This window comes from Myotis daubentonii, chromosome 3, assembly GCF_963259705.1.
Source record: "Myotis daubentonii chromosome 3, mMyoDau2.1, whole genome shotgun sequence".
Lineage (NCBI taxonomy): Eukaryota > Metazoa > Chordata > Mammalia > Chiroptera > Vespertilionidae > Myotis > Myotis daubentonii.
This window is the reverse complement of record NC_081842.1, coordinates 36643755-36656123: the sequence shown is the minus strand read 5'-3', so window position 1 is coordinate 36656123 and position 12369 is coordinate 36643755.

The following is a 12369-nucleotide window of genomic DNA, read 5'->3' as shown; positions in this document are numbered from 1 at the left end:
CAAATCAACTGAACAGCGGAACGACCAGTCGCTATAATGTGCACTGACCACCAGGGCGCAAATGCTCAACACAGGAGCCGACCCCTGGTGGTCAGTGTGCTCCCATGGGGGGGGTGCTGCTCAGCCAGAAGCCAGGCTCACAGCTGGCTAGCGCAGCAGTGGTGGTGGGAGCCTCCCCTGCCTCTGCTGCAAGCAGGCAGTAAGGAGTGAGGTGTCGCAGACTGTGAGAGCCCTGGACTGTGGGAGGGATGTCTGACTGCCGACTTAGGCCCAGGGGATTGGGCCTTAGCTGGAAGGCAGACATCCCCTGTGGGGTCCCAGACTGTGAGAGGGTGCAGGCTGGGCTGAGGTACCCCCACCCCTCCAGAGCATAATTTTGTGCACCAAGCCTCTAGTATAAACATATTGAACTATACTGTACTGCAAATTGAGTCTCAAGCACTTTATGTAAAGACCCTAAATCAGGAAAATAATTGTCCAATTATTCATCAAAGATTTCTAACAGTACTTCCAGATCATGTATTCTGCTTAATAGAGGTGAACTAATGATTAGGACACTTTTGAATGGTCAAGGAATCGTTTCTAACCTAAATCTCATTTAAAATGATAATTATAAAATACTAGAGGCTCAGTGCACAAAAATTTGTGCACTCAGGGGGGGAAGGGGGGGGTCCCTCAGCCTGGCCTGTGCCCTCTTGCAGTGTGGGACCCCTCGGGAGACAACGACCTGCTGGCTTAGGCCTGCTCCCAGGTAGCAGAGGGCAGGCCCAATCCCTAGGTGCAGCCCCTGGTCAGGCTCAGAGCAGGGCCGATTGGGGAGTTGGGGCGCCGCCCCCTGTCACGCACAGAGCAGGGCCCATCAGGGGGGTTGGGGCTCTGTACCCTGTCACACACAGAGCAGGGTCGATCAGGGGGTTGGGGAGCTCCCCCTGTCATGCACAGAGCAGGTCGATCAGGGGGTTGGGGAACTCCCCCCTGTCACTCACAGAGTAGGGCCGATAGGGGAGTTGGGGCACCGCCCCCTGTCACACACAGAGCAGGGCGGATCAGAGGGGTTGGGGAGCTCCCTCTGTCATGCACAGAGCAGGTCAATCAGGGGGTTGGGGAGCTCCCCCTGTCATGCACAGAGCAGGTCGATCAGGGGGTTGGGGAACTCCCCCCTGTCACTCACAGAGTAGGGCCGATAGGGGAGTTGGGGCACCGCCCCCTGTCACACACAGAGCAGGGCGGATCAGAGGGGTTGGGGAGCTCCCTCTGTCATGCACAGAGCAGGTTGATCAGGGGGTTGGGGAGCTCCCCCCTGTCACTCACAGAGTAGGGCCGATAGGGGAGTTGGGGCACTGCCCCCTGTCACACACAGAGCAGGGCGGATCAGGGGGTTGGGGTGCCGCACCCTGTCACACTCAGGGCAGGGCCGATGGAGAGGTTATGGCTCTACCCCGTCACACACAGAGCAGGGCCCGTGGGGGGGGGGGGGCGCCGCACCCTGTCACACACAGAGCAGGACCGATCAGGGGGTTGGGGCGCCGCACCCTGTCAGACAGAGAGCCACAGTGCGATCAGGGGGTTGGGGAGCTCCCCCCTATCAGGCACAGAGCAGGGCTGATCAGGGGGTTGGGGCACCTTCCCCTGTCAGGAACAGAGCAGGGTGGATAGGGAGGTTGTGGCCCCGCCCCCTGTCACACACAGAGCCGCAGGGTGATCAGGGGGTTTGTGTTCTGCCCCCTGTCACGCTGATCCTGGTGCTAGGAGGCATATTACCCTTTTACTATATAGGACAGAGGCCTGGTGCACGTGTGGGGGCCGGCTAGTTTGCCCTGAAGGGTGTCCTGGATCAGGGTGGGGGTCCCCACTGGGGTGCCTGGCCAGCCTGGGTGAGGGGATGATGGCTGTTTGCAGCTGGTCACACCCCCTTCAGGGTGGGGGTCCCCACTGGGGTGCCTGGCCAGTCTGGGTGAGGGGCTGAGGGCTGTTTTCAGGCTGGAGGGTGACAGAAGCTCCCAACCGCTCCTTTTTTTCTTTTCTTTTTTTTTTTATTCTGGGCCAGCTTTAGCTCTGAGGCTCCAGCTCTGAGACCTCAGCTGCTGAAATCAGGTATCTGGTTTGTTTCGGTTCTATAATCGAAACTCTGTATCAACTCCAGGTCTGAGATCCCGGCTCACTGAAAGCAGGTTTCTGGGTTTTTTTTTAGCTTCTATATTTGTTACAATGTTTGAAACTGCAGGCTCAGAGGCTGGGCAAGCAGGCCAGGAACGTTGGTTTCCTCCGTCACTGAAGCAAGCAAGCCTCATGTTAGTTTCAAGCTGCCGGCCGCCATCTTGGCTGGCAGTTAATTTGCATATCGCCCTGATTAGCCAATGGGAAGGGTAGCGGTCGTACGCCAATTACCATGTTTCTCTTTTATTAGATAGGATAAGACCAAGGCTGTTGGTCCTGATAGGTATTAGTAGTTTGTGTTCTGAGCTTTTATTTGGTAACTCAGAGGTGATCAGGACAACTGTAGAACTGATTACGTGGTAATTATGACATCAGCAGCTAAATGAACTGTCCTGTGATTATTTGCATACAAACCTCAGGTGACTGGGACTAGTTCCTAGAAGCGTTTTTGGAACCTTGCGGGATAGAATCTCTGTAGCTGTGGGCTTAAGGCTCCCTGGGGCAGGGGAGAACTGTCTTCTTTATAGAGACTGTCTGGGCTACCAGATATCATGAGATACTTTCGGAGGTTTTGCTGTCTCCATCACAGAGCTGCAGAAAGATGAAAATTAGATAAAGTAAGGGAAATAGATGAGGTCACAAAATGCTGACCTTGGTACTCCAGGTTGACCACCTTTAAGAATATTCCCTTCAGGTGGTACAGTCCAGGCTTTGCAGATTTGAGATATGGTCAGACTCACCTCAAGTGGCTTAAGAAATTCATCACTTTTGTATAAGTCCATTTCTTGTTTTGAAGCACATGGGTAAAAGGATACTTCCTAAAAGAGGTTTATACAACTTGAAAGGGCAAAGATTCACAGTCCGTCTTATTGACCAAGGTTAAAGCAAACTCATATCAATGAAAAGAGTTCACGGTGGGTTTTGTCAAGGTCAGGGACTGGAGAACAGTGTGTGTTTAGGGAGTAGGGAGCAGTTATGCCCAGGATCACTGTTATAATTAAGGTGACTTACACAAATTAAACAAAGCACTGAGTAGAAATATTAGATACAAGCAATTGCTCTGAGTTTGCCTTGCTTTCTATTATAATACTGTTTGCAAATTATATAAAATAAACGTTGTTTGGGCTGCTTTATTGTGACTGTGATATATGTCATATACTAAATGTTTCTTATTTCAGCTAAAGAATTTAGACCTGTGTATTAAATATCAGATTCAAAAGTTATGTAACTTTCTTTTAAGTTAAACATTAAGTCTTTTAAAGAAATAGTTCAAAAACACATTGATTGCTTTGCATTTGTGATCAGACAAGAGAATTTGATCCACATCACTTAGCTGGTACTATTTAGTTATGTACTTTTTATATTGTAAACTGTTGTGACAAATTGTGTTGACAGAGTAAAGCATCCTTTCTTCCAAGTCATGGAGGTATAACCACTCTACAACATCAAAAGGCCCAGGAATTGTTCCATCATAGGTCTTATACTCAACACTCTAGCTTCCTGAGAGTATTTCCGTATAGGGAAAATGTATTCATGTTTCACTAACTATAAGACTGTCATGATTTTATGCATTTCAAAGAGACAATGCTATTGTGTTTTGTTCCCAGTGACTAAAGCATCAAAACCTTTTGTTCCTGTAATGTGCCATTATGACCCATGAAAGCTTTGGCTTTGTGTGGCACCCAGCTAAAACTGGACACTTGTTTCTATTCTGCTTGTTCTCTCATTGTGCACATAGTTGAAAGAGAAAGTGGTATATGTTAAAAGTGTGCCCTGGTGTATTGTTAGTTTTACAGTTTAAAAAAGGGGGAAGGGACCTCAAACAGAAGACCATACATCCAAGATGAAATGAAACATTTTATTTATTTATTTATTTATTTATTTATTTATTTATTTAAAGTTTTTATTGTTGAAAGTAATACATAAGTCTCCTTTTCCCCCCATTGACCTCTCCCCACTGCCCCCGCCCTCAAGCCCATGCCCTCACACCTCCCCACCCCCTGTCTATGCCCATTGGTTTTGCTCATATACATGCATATAAGTCCTTTGGTTGATCTTTTACTCCTTCACCACTCCCCTTCCCTCATAGATGGACAGTCTGTTCAATGTTTCTATGACTCTGGTTCTATTTTGGTTCCCCAGTTTATGTTGTTCATTATATTCCACAAATCAGTGAGATCATGTGACATTTATCTTTCTCCAAATGGCTTATTTAACTTAGAATAATGCTCTCCAGTTCCATCCATGCTGTTTCAAATGGTATAAATTCCTTCTTTTTTACAGCAGCATAGTATTCCATCATGTAGATATACCACAGTTTTCTAATCCACTCATCTGCTGATGGGCACTTAGGCTGTTTCCAAATCTTAGCAATTGTAAATTGTGCTTCTATGAACATAAGGGTGAATGTATCTTTTCTGAATGGTATTTCTCTTTTCTTGGGATATAGTCCTAGAAGTGGAATTACTGGGTCATTTTTAATTTTTTGACGAAACACCATATTGTTTTCCATAGTCGGCATTCCCACCAGCAGTGCAAGAGGGTTCCTTTTTCTCCACATCTTCTCCAGCACTTGTCATTTGTTGATGATAGTCATTCTGACAGGTGTGAGATGGTACCTCATTGTTTTTTAATTCTCCCCAGATATCACTTAACATGAATCAGAGAACAGAGTTTCAATGTTGAAAACCTCTTTTCTTCTGCTTTGTGCATCTTTTCTCTCCCATTTTTAACCAAGTATATAAATATGGGAAGAAAGAAATTTTCAGGGACACATTTAAGAAGATTTTAGCTTTGTTTATTGTAAATACCATCTGAGTAAATATTGTGATGTAATTACTCTTTATTTGTTACTAATAATTGGTCCACAATAATGTTTTAAAATACTGATATTCTTGATGTGTATCAACCTTACTACTTTTTGAGCTTGGATCCACATGTTAAGTGGGATATAAACACTTTGAGAGGATAATGGTAAGGAAATTTGAAAATGTTATATTAGGAGTAGTTGAGAGAACTGATATAGATAAGAGAAAATATGATTGCTATCTTCAAATACTTTAAGAGTTGTGAAGGAGAGAGGGATTAAACTCATTATGTATAGCCTTCCAAAAGATTACAGCTAGGGGAAAAAAATAGTAGAAGCCACAGAGAGTTAAGTTTCAGCTTAAGAGAAGGAAAATATTGAGTCCAAATTGTCTGAGAAAGGAGCAGACTGCCTCTGCAGGGAATGCATCTGGATCAATGGAAGTATGTAAGTGCTGTTTGCATTCAATTACAAGAGTGCTCTACAATGACACTGAGTATTAAATGAGAAGTTGAAATGAATGTGTTTGTTTGATTCAATAAAATATTGCTATGGTCAATATTTACATGGTAAGTTGATCAAACATTGGGTCAGGGTTTCTTTTAAATAAAAAGTATCTTCTAATTTTCTTTGATACTTTTGTTCATCTACTGCAAAAGAAATAAACCAGTAGAATAGTGTAGGAAAACAGGAGGTACATTTGCCCCTTTATAGTGCAGAATCATTCAATGTGACAGGTTACTGGAACTTTTGAAATTATTGAGTCCAACCTATTAATTTTACCAGTTTATAAACTGAAACTTAATGATGTGACTGGCCCAAATTCATAGAATCAATGGGAGGCCTGGAGTTGAGAGGTGGGATTCTAATTCTCAGTTAGGTATTTTTGCTGCAAGAGTTGAAGAGGATGTGTACTCTGCACTAGAATGCTATAAGCAGCTATAATATTTGCTTCACACTAATAAAAGGGGTATCCAGACCCATTTTGTGAGTGTGTGCACGTGTGTGTGTGTGTGTGTGTGTGTGTGTTTAAGCTTGCACACCTATGAGCTAGAGCAACGATTTTTAATCTTTTTCATCTCATGGCACACATAAACTAATTACTAAAATTCTGTGGCACACCAAAAAATGTATTTCTTTACCAATCTGATAAAAGTAGGTATAATTTTGATTCACTTACATAAGATGGCTATTGTGTTGGCTGTTGTCATTTTTTTTTTTATTTGACAATCTAAAGGAAAAGAAGTTAGTACCCCTGACTAAATAGTCAGGTACTGCATGTTTTAAAAATTCTTGCAGCACGCTGGATAAAAATGGCTGAGATAGAACTATTTGACCTCAGGGTTTATTTCCTAATTGTCCTGACTGGTTGCTTTAATATTTTTCCCTTCATTCATATATACTAGAGGCCTAGTGCATGAAATTTGTGCACTCTGCGGGGAGGGGGGCGTCCCTTAGCCTGGCCTGTGCCCTCTCACAATCTGGGAACCCAAGGGCATCTGGACATCCTTAGTGCTGCCACAGAGGTGGGAAAGGCTCCCACCACTGCCACTATGCTCACCAGCCATGAGCCTGACTTCTGGCTGAGTGGTGCTCCCCCTGTGGAAGTGCACTGACCACCAGGGGGCAGCTCCTGCATTGAGCATCTGCACCCTGGTGTCAGTGCATGTCATAACGACCAGTCATTCTGCCATTCAGTCAATTTGCATATTAGCCTTTTATTATATAAGATGTATACATAGGATATATATAATTTTATTGATTTCATAGAGGAAGGGAGAGGGAGACAGAAAGATCAATGATGAGAGAGAACCATTGATTGACTGTCTCCTGCATGCTCCATACTGGGGATGGAGCCCGCAACCTGGGCATATGCCCTGACCAGAATCAAACTGTGACCTCCAGGTTCATAGGTTGATGCTCAGACACTGAGCCATGCTGTCCGGGCATTCCCCCTTCTTTATATTCTGTTTGTCCTCAGTTCTTGGAAGCTCAAAGTAATGATTTACCTCTAGTTCCCAATTTATAGCATTAAACCAAAATTATAGTTTCCTGGATTCAGGTGTTGTTAAAAATGAGGATAACTTTTAAAATATAATGAAACAGGACTTTTAGGGGAATATAGGCAGGTTTAAGAAATTTTTAGGATTGTGTCCATGGAAAAAACATAGGGCTACAGACTGGGAGAAGGTACATCTCCATAACACAAGGAAGCCAGGTGAGTTACATTTCCATAACACAAGGAAACTGGAAGTAGCCAAAAAAGGTCTATATTTACAAAATAAAGAAGGAAAAAAGCCCAGAAGGAATAGGAGGACAATGAGGGAGGAGGGCCTCAGGAGTCACTATAGTAACCAGTTTGAAAAGGAATATTGACCAATCAAAAAGGATTTCAGGATACAGGAACTGCAGCCTTTATAAACCATGGAAACAGGAAGTCAATGGGACCCTTTCCCTCTCCCCACATGAGAGTTGGTTCTGTGGAACTTTTTCCCCCTTCCCACATGGGAGTCTGAACTTGTTCTTTGATAAATCTCCACCTTTGCTATACCACCTTCTGTCTGTGGATTCATTCTTCACCTTCTGCAGACAAATAATTTGGGTTCCAGTCCAAAAATTCTATATCAATACCAGGAAGTAGGATTTCTTTTTTTTTTTTTTTTTTTTTTTTTTGTCTAGTTGTATTATGGAGGTCAATATGGCTCTTCAGGTATCTGCCCCACCCATATTCATCTCTCTCTCTCTCTCTCTCTCTCTCTCTCTCTCTCTCTCTCTCTCTCTCTCATATTCAATATTCAATTACAGGCTGAAAGCAAGAAAGATGTTTGAATATTGTTATTGCTGAAGAAGCAAGGGTTAAAGTTGTATCCAATATTAGTTTATATCTTTGGTTTTGTCTGTTTTGTGATTTTTGCTGATAAAGTGTACATATAGCCAGAAAAGGTGGTCACACTTATTAATAACATTGAAGAAGATAAAAGTGTTCTGAAAGTCATGTACATATACAAATATTTCTGAGTGACAAACCTGCTCATTTTATTTATTCTCTTGGTAGTTGTAAGAGACCTAACCAATATCAAGGTGTCCTCTCCTCTTCTCTGTGCATGTTGCAGTTTTCTGAGTAGGTAGGAGGCAATTTCTTATGTCTGAAGCTTAATGGCTGCCAAAAATTGACCATTCAATGGGCTCATTCCCACTTAATTGGCCACTTGCTTCTCTTTTTCTGAGAACACAAGAGACCAATTGTACCTGTATTGAGCCTGATGAAGATTCAGAAAAGGATATTTTAGCAATTCTATTTTGGTGTGTTATTCATCCTTTTTCACAGGAATAAAAAAGTGACATTTTCACATTGCAATGTGTAGCAATATATTTGTGATTATTTTACTTGTATTTGAATGTAAATTTTGTTGCAAAATACAGGTGATTTGACTTCTGTTATTCAGTGATTTTGTTCTTTGAATTTAAAAGGCACAATCAAAAGTCTTTTCTCTAGGTTGGTAATGCAAACTCTTTGATGGAAAAAAAAAATGCAGGAAAAAAAAGACTGGGAATTAAGACAAATTTTCTCCAAATTTAAAGATAAGGATAAAAAAGAAAATATACCTGTAATTTTGAATCTTTTACTAATTTCACTGCTTAAGTTTTTTTATAACCTGAAAAAAAAACTATCAATGTTGACAGATGACTCTGAGTTCATTGATACTAAGTTTTATGCTCTACTTGTAGATTGTTTCTGTCATTAAGAAGAATCACCTTTTGTGGGAGATTTGCCAATCTGAATTACAATTCTCATTATTTAATGACCTCCAAGTAGTTAAATCCAATAGTTAATTATCACTCCTCACTTTAGAACTGTCAGCAGTAGTATTTGACATAGTTGATTGATCCTTTTGTGTTTCAAACACTTTACCTTTTCCCACGGTTCTCCTCTTAGCTTAATAGCTATTCCTTTTTATTATGCTTCATTATATTCCTTTAATCCTTCTATGTTATAAATGCTGGAGTGTCCCACATTTAAATCTTTATATTTTCCCTCCTCTTTAACTACATTTATTTTTTAAAAAAACCCTCCTTAGTTAAGTTTATTCCTAGGTATCTTAATTTTTTTTGGTGCAATGATAAATGGAATTGTTTTTTTAAATCTCTCTTTCTGTAAGGTCACTATTAGTGTATAAAAAAATGCCATAGAATTCTTGGCATTAATTTTGTATTCTGCTACATCGCTGAATTTATTTATTAAGTCTAATATTTTTTGATGGAGTCTTTAGGGTTTTCTATGTACAGTATAATGTTATCTGTGAATAATGACAGTTTTACATCTTTTTTTCCAATTTAGATACCTTTTATTTCTTCTTCTTGTCAAATTGCTATGGCTAGCACTTCCAGTACTATGTTAAACAGGAGTGGTGAAAATGGACATCCCAGTCTTATTCCTGTTCTTAGGTGTTCCTGTTCTTAGATGAAATGGTTTTAGTTTTTTCCCATTGAGTATGATGTTGGCTGTAGGTTTTTTGTATAAGGCTTTTATTATGTTGAGGTATGATCCTTCTATTCCCACTTTGCTGAGGGTTTTTAATCAAGAAAGGGTGTTGGATTTAATCAAATGCTTTTTTCTGCATTAATTGCTATGACTATGTGATTTTTATCTATCAATTTGTTTGTTAAAAAAATACCCTATAGTTTTAAATATAATTTATAGGTTGGTGACTTAGAAATATACTATATCTGAAGAACTAAAAAAAAAACACCTCTTTCCCAAACTTCAGGATGTTATATCTAACTCCCAATAATACCTATTTACTAATAAATCTACTAGTTTACTCCAAATTAATATGTTCAAAGATAAATATGCAATTTCTGATGTTAGCCCTACAACCTGATTGTCTCACAGTCTTCTCATCTCAGTAAGTTGCAACTCCTTTTATTCAGTTGCTCAAGTCCTTCAGCGTTCCTCTTATGATCATACCTCATATCAAAAAGCTCCTGTTGATTTTACATTCTAAACGAGGGACTTATATGTGGTGGACAAGCGAAAAACTCAGAATTACTAAGAGCATTTTTTCACATGTCTTTTGGCCTTCTGTATGTCCATTTTTAAGAAGTGTCTAGGTCAGTGATGGCGAACCTTTTGAGCTCGGCGTGTCAGCATTTTGAAAAACCCTAACTTAACTCTGGTGCCATGTCACATATAGAAATTTTTTGACATTGGCAGCCATAGTAAAACAAAGATTTATATTTTTGATATTTATTTTATATATTTAAATGCCATTTAACAAAGAAAAATCAACCCCAAAAACGAATTCGCATGTCACCTCTGACACGTGTGTCATAGGTTCACCATCACTGGTCTAGGTCCTTTGCACATTTTTTGATTGGATTGTTTATCTTCCTTTTGTTAAGTTGTATAAATTTCCTGTAAATTTTGGAGATTAACCCTTATCAGATGTCACATTGGCAAATATGTTCTCTCATACAGTGTGTTTTCTTTTTATTTTTTTGATGATTTCTTTTGCTGTGCAGAAGCTTTTTATTTTGATGTGGTCCCATTTGTTTATTTTCTCTTTAATTCCCATTGTCCTAGGAGATGTGTCAGCAAACATATTGCTATGAGATATGTCTGCTATTTTGCTGCCTATGGAGTCTTCTAAGATTTTTATGGTTTCCCTTCTTCCATTTAAGTCTTTTATCCATTTTGAGTTAATTTTTGTGTATGGTGTAAGTTGGTGGTCTAGTTTCATTTTTTTTTTTGCATGTATCCATCCAATTTTCCCAACACCAATCAGAAAGAAAATATGCACACCTATGTTCATAGCAGCACAGTTTACAATAGCTAAGATTTGGAAACAGCCTAGGTGCCCATCAGCAGATGAGTGGATTAAAAAACAGTGGTACATCTACAAAATGGAATACTATGCTGCTGTTAAAAAGAAAAAAAAAACTCTTACCACTCGCAACAGCATGGATGGAACTGGAGAGCATTATGCTAAGCTAAATAAGTCAGTTAGAGAAGGATAAGTATTACATGATCTCACTCATTTTGGAATATAATGAACAACATAAAGGATGAACAAAAATAGATCCAGAGACATAGAAACATTGAACCGACTTTAAAACCTCAGAGGGAAGGCAAAGGAAGGTGGGGGGAGGTAAGAGATCAACCAAAGGACTGTATGCATGCATATAAACATAATGCAGGCACACAGACAGTAGGGGGGTGAGGGCATGTTCTGTGGGGGTGAAAGTGGCCAGGGAGAGGTCAATGGGGGAAAAAGGAGACTTATGTATTACTTTCAACAATAAAAATTTAAATAAAAAACAATACACACGCACACACACACAAAAAAAACACCCCCAAAACCCTCACAGTTACAATGTGATATGTAAAGGGATAACTGTTTTGATCCCAAAGTGCCACTTACTTAGTGGCAGAGCAAAGGAGCAAAAGTGAAAAGTGGAACCAAATCACTTATTCATATTATAGAGCATATAACAAAATTGCTTGACACAAATCAGCTGTTTCTGTATTTTCATTTTATTGTGGTTGGTTTGCTTTTTATTTAAAAAGATAGTATTTAATGTCTTTCCATCAAAATAATGTTTAATTGTGTAGATAAACAGCATATGAAGTAAATAGAATTTTATGATAGTTTTTAGTGTATGCATGTGTAGTCTTTTTAATAATAGGGTATTCTAATGTTCTGTAGTGTTAATAAATAGTGTTTTTATTAATTCTGTAACAAACATACAGGAAAGTTGGATGTATGGGACAAAGACATTTTTTTCAAAGTCATTTGTGATTAACTTGACAACCTGACATCCTGTAGCACTCCAATATTTAGTCCTACAAAAAAAGGACCATATTTAATAGCACTTAACATTTAGATATTGTATACAGAATTTTGTTCTGACATTCTCCTAAATAACCATAATATAACCATCAAAACCAGAAAGTATTATTTGGAGGTTACTCTGAATATGTGAAAATATCTTTTCCCTTCAAACTTTAATTTATTCATTTATTTTTCATAGCATGAATTCTTATTTTATTTTTTTATTTAATGAATTGTAATCCAGTGTTATTTTTATATATTTTGATGCGCATTGTTCTTGGATTTGTCCAATTTGAGCCCCTTCAAACCAGCTCCTCTGTTCTTTTGATATGTGTCTGATGCTCTGTGAGGACTTCCTTACTTTCTAAAAAAATGTTCGCCAGGCTCATCTTGTACTTAACTTGCCCCAAATTTGGAATAAGTCTTTGTCCAAGGAGCTCTGATTCTTTTATTTAATTAATCCCCTTATGTGTATCAAATCTCCCATCACTGCCTTTAATCCCTCCCCTCCCCTGTGTGGATGTCACACTCCATGCTCAGGCTCTGATTACTCATTCCTGGATATTCACATTC